Source organism: Tupaia chinensis, unplaced genomic scaffold (assembly GCF_000334495.1).
Source record: "Tupaia chinensis unplaced genomic scaffold, TupChi_1.0 Scaffold000253_1, whole genome shotgun sequence".
Lineage (NCBI taxonomy): Eukaryota > Metazoa > Chordata > Mammalia > Scandentia > Tupaiidae > Tupaia > Tupaia belangeri.
In genome coordinates this window covers 78,073-85,278 of record NW_006159733.1, presented here as the reverse complement: position 1 = coordinate 85,278, position 7,206 = coordinate 78,073, and positions in this window count along the sequence as shown.

Sequence of the window (7,206 nt, the reverse complement as noted above, 5' to 3'; positions counted from 1 at the left end):
GGGAAAGGAGCTATGTCATTCAGTGATATTCCTTGTGTAAACTATTGGCAGCTAATGCCACCCTGAGCTTTGAGAGGTGAGTAAAATTACCTTAGCACCCTATTTAATATTCTATTGGAAATTCTATATCTTTCTTGAGTCCTGTGAACTTCTGGGGATTCCCTTCTCATGAGCACTTCTTTTTTCTTTCTTTTTTTTTTGTAAAAAAGAATTATTTATTTAATTGAATTTATTTATTCATGTTATTTTAATTTGACCAGAGAGACAGATAGAGAAAGAGGGAAAGTGAAAAAAGCAAGCCACCAGGTTCGGGACTTGAACTGTGGTAGACCATGTGGGAGTGTCCAGTGCCTTAACCACCACACCACCTGCTGGCTTCTCTCATAGGCATTTCTCTTCCCAGCCCTGTGCCTGAACTCTCCCCATCCTTCGATCCCATTTCCCATGGCTGTTCCCTTCCTTCTGTTTTGTGCTTATTGGATCATGCTTTCTCCCCAAACTTTCACACAGAACATTAAAAAATGTAGCAAATTGTATGGGAGGGTTGAGGAGGAAAAAAGGTGATTTACAGCAACTTTAATAATTCCAATTGAGATACTAGCGATTCTGGTTCTTAAATGTTTTTCAGTTACCTGTCACTGGGAATTTCTTCATGGCCACTTTCCTGTAGAGCCAATCTCCTACCATATTTCTTTGTTCTTCTCTTCATACCTTCCTTTCCTCCTCTCCTCCAAGTTCCTCCAATTTCTGCTTATTTCTCATGCAAAACAATTTAGTTATCAGTTTGATCCACTGTCATCTTTTTTTTTTTCTTTTTAACAAGAGACTTTTTCCTATAAGGCAAGTGTACTTGCCAAAGAGACAGAGAGATACAAAGAAAGAAATCACTCCCCACGGGGGATGGCCATGCTGCAACCCCTACTCCTCCATTCTCCCTTTGGGATTTTGGACAAGCACGCTACATGCCTGGTGTGAGTATTAAGCCACTGGGTCCAGGACTCGAACTGAGGTTGACTACGTAGCAGTCCAGTGACGTAATCATTATACCATCTGTTGGTCCTGTTCCACTGTCATCTTCTAAACCCTGGCCCCAACTGCTATTTTCAAGGGAATATTCCTAAATGCAGTTCTGGCACTATGCGTGATAAACCTAAATACAGACAATTCCCTTGTGGGAACTCTTTGAATGCAATGATTTTTTACCCACTACACATTATTTATTACCTGGATGGACTTTAATGTAAAACTGTGTGACTGCTGGTGCTACAATTGCTGCTATATTGCTCTCCCCCTGATCCATGAGTTCTTCTATAGAAATAAACCTTCCGCACTATTATCTTTGCTTGTACAGCCTGTCATAGCTCCTCAGCATGAAAGAGATGCTCAGAATACATTAAAGGTGACTTGGTCAATGTGTGTGTGTTCGGTCTGTGAAAATGAGTTGAGCTGTGCAACTTACGGTTTGTCTTCTCTTCTGTGTAAGTGTTCTGTTCCGATACTTGCCCGGACCCACCTAGCAGAATGCTTTTTTTGTTTTTTTATTTATTTTTTTTGAGGGGGCGGGGGCTGTGGAATAGAAATAAACATAAAGCAAACACACAAAGACATACAAGTATGAAAAAGTAAGGACCGGATGGGCTCAATTTCTCTGATGGAGAAAGTTGTGATCCAGAACCAGCTTCAGGTTTATTATTTTATAGGGCAGAAAATGGGGGAAGAGGAAATGGAACATAAAGCCAGTTGTTTTCAGATGTTAATCGGCTGAATGAAATGAGAATGACTGGCCCCATGTGATTTCTCTGATCTTTTGGAGCTGATTCTGATAAACATGTGACTTTCTTTAACCTGATAATATTTTGCAGTATTGATAACCACACACAGGTAGCATGTTTATATATTAAATGCTTTCATAGCTATGCAAATGAAGCTCATGGAATCCCTGTTTCAGTATGTATCTGAAGGTCATCATGTTTGCTCAGAATAGCTGCTCTCCACATACTTACATATCTTTTTTTTTTTTTTTTTAGAGAGAGAGATTTGTTGCTATAGGGCATGTGTGCTCACTGGAGAGACAGAGAGAGAAAGTGAGAAATCAACCCCCTGGGGGGGGTGGCCATGCTGCAATCCCTCCTGCAGTCTCTCCTTGAGATTTGTGCACACAAAAATGTGCCCACCATGAGTTTCAAACCACCAGGTCTGGGACTCAAACCGTGGTCAACTATGTGTGAGTCCAGCAACGTAACCATTATGCCATCTGCTGGTCCCCATATTCTTTCTAGGAAGTGCACAAGATGGCCCAGTTATCTGATAGACTCAAGTCTGTCTCTTTCCAGAAAGAGCTTCCCCCCTTACTATGTGGCTTTTCCAGAGTGTGGTGACGTGACTGCCTTTGCTAGGAATGTGAAGCTCTGTGTGAAAGAAAGCAAGTTCGTGCTGCTTCCCTATGACCCTTCTCCATATGCACCTAGGTTTTACCAGCTGAGCATGCCCTCCAGAACCCAGATCCATGTCCATTCTCTGCTGCCAGAGACTCTGCTCACAACCAATTCTCCTTCTGGGAAGTAGTATACATTTTATTATGTTCCTCAAGAGTATTATTATTATTATTTTGATAGGGATTTAATCCATCACTCCTCCAAATATGGGAGGATGGGCTTGGCCTTTCTGATCAGGGATATCAGGTATTGGAACAGGAACCTGCTGTCTGCTCCACCTCAGCCGGGTTCTCAACCTTGGTTGCAGTTTAGTCACCTGGGGAGCTTGGTCAGCTTCTGAGCCTTAGCTCCCCCCCTCACCCCCCCCATCCCCCGCTGCTCTGAGAGGTTCTGCTGGAACTGATCCAGGCATACAGATTTTCCCAGGTGATCCTAATGTGCAGCCAAGGCTGATCTGACTCAATCCCTGGCAGGGCCTGCTGAGTGAGGAGGATCTCAGCTGGAAATGGGGAGTGAGAGGCGGAGAGGTGCCCTCTGATCTTTGGCCCCACTTGGGATGCATCCTCCTGCTGAGCTTGTTAGAGAATCAGATTCCTACTGCATCACGTAATTGTGGGGAAATGATTCCTGACCTCTTGGGAATCCTCACCCACTTACCACACTGAATGGAGAAGTTCTCTTCTGATGTGCAAACTGCTTCTCCTTGTTTCCTTGGCTGTGTTTATCCAGAGGACAGCTGAGTAGAAGGAGCCACACTGTCATGAGTGTCATGTCTGTCCATGTATGATTAGCCCCACTCAAACCATAGGGTGGCCTAGGAATTTGGGAGAGAGTGGGGCTTCAGATCCTGAGCCCACACAGACCAGGAGAGAGCTGCCACATCAAACGGGAACAGGCAGCCTGGGCAGAGGAACTGGGCAGAAGCTGTGGGTACAGAAGGTGCGATGGCTGGGGCAGGTGAAGGCCCTCATGCGAGGCTACGCAGGGCTTACCTGGTGCTTCACGTCAGGTATCAACATTAGATCCCAAGATCTGAGTCTGACATGCCACATCTAATCACGGGCCTCTGACCTGAATCTCATCAGAGTCTGCTGCTGCTGTGCAAACTGTATTTGGTAAGACTGGCTCACCGACGAGGCCAGGGCCAGGACTGCTGCTGAGGGCCACTAGAGGGACCACTGTAGGACGTGAAGAAGGCACCAAAGGTGACAAAAGGGCTGGCTATGGCGAAGCCCGGGGTTTCATTGGCTCTCAGGTCTATACAACATCAGCTTCTTTCTTGCTTCTTCCCGTCATCCTCTTGTTGAGTGGTTCGCCTCTCCCCTAAGGCTGGACTGTGGTGGATTAGTGATGTCTGTCTCGTGTTGGAGAGTGACTCTTTCATCACATACATGGCAGAGGGAAGCTTCATTAGCTCATCCTCATGTCTGTGGTGGTCACCGAGAGCTCGTTAGGAAGGAGTGTAGTGCTTGTCCGTTGACTTCCAGGGTTGGATTTTGGGCTTATCACTAATACGGCCCTTAAACACATTCACCTAGCTATGCCATCACCACTTCCCCACCCGTGGCTCCCATGGCCGTGGCCCACCTCCTCCCCGTGGCTCCAGGCAGTCCACGTGGACTTTCTCTTTTCTCTTTCTCCACCCCCATCTCCAAATCCTTTCATACTTTGGAAGACCTACCTCTTTCCTTCTAAGACCAGTCCATAAACACTTCTTCCAAGAAGCTATTCCATCCCCTCCCAGTGGAAATCGCCTTTCTCTCTGACTGCTTCCCAGCACAGAGTGCAGCCTCCTGATGGTGCTGATTACAAAGCGCTCTGAGGCCAGCATGTAATGAGCACTTACCATGGTACTAGTGTAACTAGGAGTACAATGAGTATTATAACATTTCTAATGCTAATTACATTACCCTGGGCTATTGACTTCCTGTTTATGTCATTCAATCTTAAGGATTCTATCAGGTGGGTTCTGCTATCAGCTCTATTTCACAGATGTGGAATCTGAATCTGAGAGAGTAAGTGAGCACTATGGTGTAGAAACCCAGATAGTCTTGACTTGTCTGCCCCACCGGCCTGGGAGGCCACAGAATTCAGGAACGTGTGTCTGTAAGTTTCATGAATGCCCCACCAGCACGCCTGGTACTTCTGTTTCCATCGGGCACAGTGACTCCACTCCTGAATATGCATAATGTTTATTGGATTGTTTTCTTTGACTCAATGTAAGTGGAAAACATGCAAACTTAGGAAAATGCAGTGATCAATGGTTCCAGTGAACACATTTGCTTGTTTAAATGCAAAATAGTCTGTTTTGATTGCAACACATTTTAAATGATACACTGCGCCTTTTGGGCCTGCTTGTAGGGTGTATGGGAATAAACAAACAAAAAAAAATCTTTTTCGTGGGGTTCTTATTTATATAAATAACTTCAGTCATCCCAAATCAGCATGTCAGCTCTATTCTGGTAGATCCACGTGGGCATTTCCATGAAAGAAAAACCACTCCAGATAGTGGAAGTGGTTGAGTCCCAGTGGGTGGGGCTCAGAGCACCTCATGTCCCTACCCTGATCTGGCCCTCACAGAGTGAGAAGGGCAGGAGGCAAAGGAAATATGGAGAGAGATGTTCTAAGGCATACAGTGACCCGAGTGCCTTGAGATGAGGCCAGGGCAGGACCCTGCTTGCCAGGGTCTACAGTGCAGTACTGACCTCAAACGTATGCTAGGCAAATAACGGTTAAGATCATTAAGATAGAAGGGTTTATGGGCATATATCAAAGCTCTGCATTAAATAGGTGTTTAATAAATATCAAGGTGTCTCGATATTGTACAAATTTCTCTTGAGTTTTAAGTTTATAATCGATGTCTGGTTTTCTCACAACATCTGAGGGTGGACAAGCAAGGGAGTTCTCGGAACCTGTTTCCTCCTGCAGCCATGGCTCCCTGCCAAGGTCGGGTACAAAAGTGCTATCGTAATTATAATAGCCTGCCTTTATTGAATTCTATCGTGTGCCAGGCACTGTTCTAAACGCATTAGATGGATTATCTCATTTAGACCTCACAGCAACCTTTTCAGATGGATTTTCTTATTTTCTTTTTATAGAGAAGAAAAATGAGGCACAGAGAGGTACCCCCATTGGACCTGTGCGACCGACGCTTAGGGTCATCATGCGGTGTAACCTCGCTCAGCTCTTTTCAACCCTGGCTGCATGGTAGAATTACTTGAGGAGATTTTAAACAGTACCAAGGACTGGGCATCACCCCCAGAAATTCAGATTTAATTGGCCTGAAGTGGGGCATAGGCATCGATCCTTTTTACAGCTCCCTGGGTGATTTTCACGGCAGCCAGAGCTGCGGACTAACTGAGACCAGGCGCGCAGTGAACTCACGCGGAATCTCAATTAAGGCCACTCAACCTTAAAGGCACCAAATGAGGAAATGTGCCGAGTACATTTCAAAGCTAAGTACTTGGTGCACAGAAGACATTTTCAGTTGGGAAACTATTTTTGCCATTGGATATTTGTTAAGCTAGTATTTACCCAGAGTCTTCTGGGTTCACACCACTGGCCAGAGCCGCAACTGTGTACAAAGCCTCTCCTAAGCAGGGGCAGGGGTGAAAAGGTGGCCAGGAGACGTGGGGTAATGGCGGTGGTCTGCTACACGGGAGAGGCATATTTTTCCACCAGCAAACGTGCAGTATTGCCAGGGCATGGTGATAGTAAAATCAAGACTGACTCTTGGTTGGTTTTATAATTGTTAAAATGCTCTCAGCAGGCTCTGGATGGTGGTGCAGTAGTAAAATGGGATGCTCTGTGAGGCTGATCTTCATGGGAAAGTTACTGGTTCAGGTCTGGAGAGTATGCGGGGCATGCGAGGGCGGGTGATCCAGGGCTGGCGGGGCTGCAGGTGGATTGTGGCATCAAGACTTTTTTGAAGGTGCTTTCTTTCTCTTTCTTACACATGGAATAAATGACAAATAATAATAAAAAATCATTTCTACAAACAATAAACCTTTCTCTACCACAGCTGCCAGCTTCTGGGGAGGACTGCTCTCATCCTGTTCCCTTAGTAGCTATCATTTGATATTTAACTGTTGATGCTTTTGAGTATATTATTAAAATAATACATTTGAAATATTTATGTATATGTAAATATATACATAAAATGATTTACCTATAATTATATATAAATGATACCATATGATGTTTAAATCATACGTAAATTATGTATTTATTTATAATTTTATGTATGCACTTATATTAAATATATGAATAAAGTTATATAAAGGAAAATATTTCTCATAAGGCCTTCTGAGAAAATTATCATTTTCTCCACTTACAGATGAAGAACTTGAGACAGAGTCTCTGTCACTTGCCAGTGCTAAGAAGCTAGTATTAAGTAGAAAATCCTTGGCTACGCATTTACTGTGTGACTTTTCTGCATTGTTTCTTCTAATCCTTTCAGCAATCCTATGCAGAGGTACTATTATTAGTCTTTTTTTTTTTAAAGAACAAAGATATAGGAGAAAGTTAAGAGGAGTCAGTGTCAAAGGATGTAATTTCCCCAGCCTTACCAAACTAGGGAGAGGATGAACAGAACCAAGCCCATGTGGGAGGTGTCTAACACGATGGTCTTCAGCCTGGACATACTGCCTCTTAGGTCAAGTAGTAAAGAGTGGAGCCTAAGTGTATTTTCTCAGTATATGGCCCCCTTCTTCACCCTTCTTCATTGTCCTCTTTGATTTGTCCCATCTTGTCTTCAACTTCCAGATCCCCA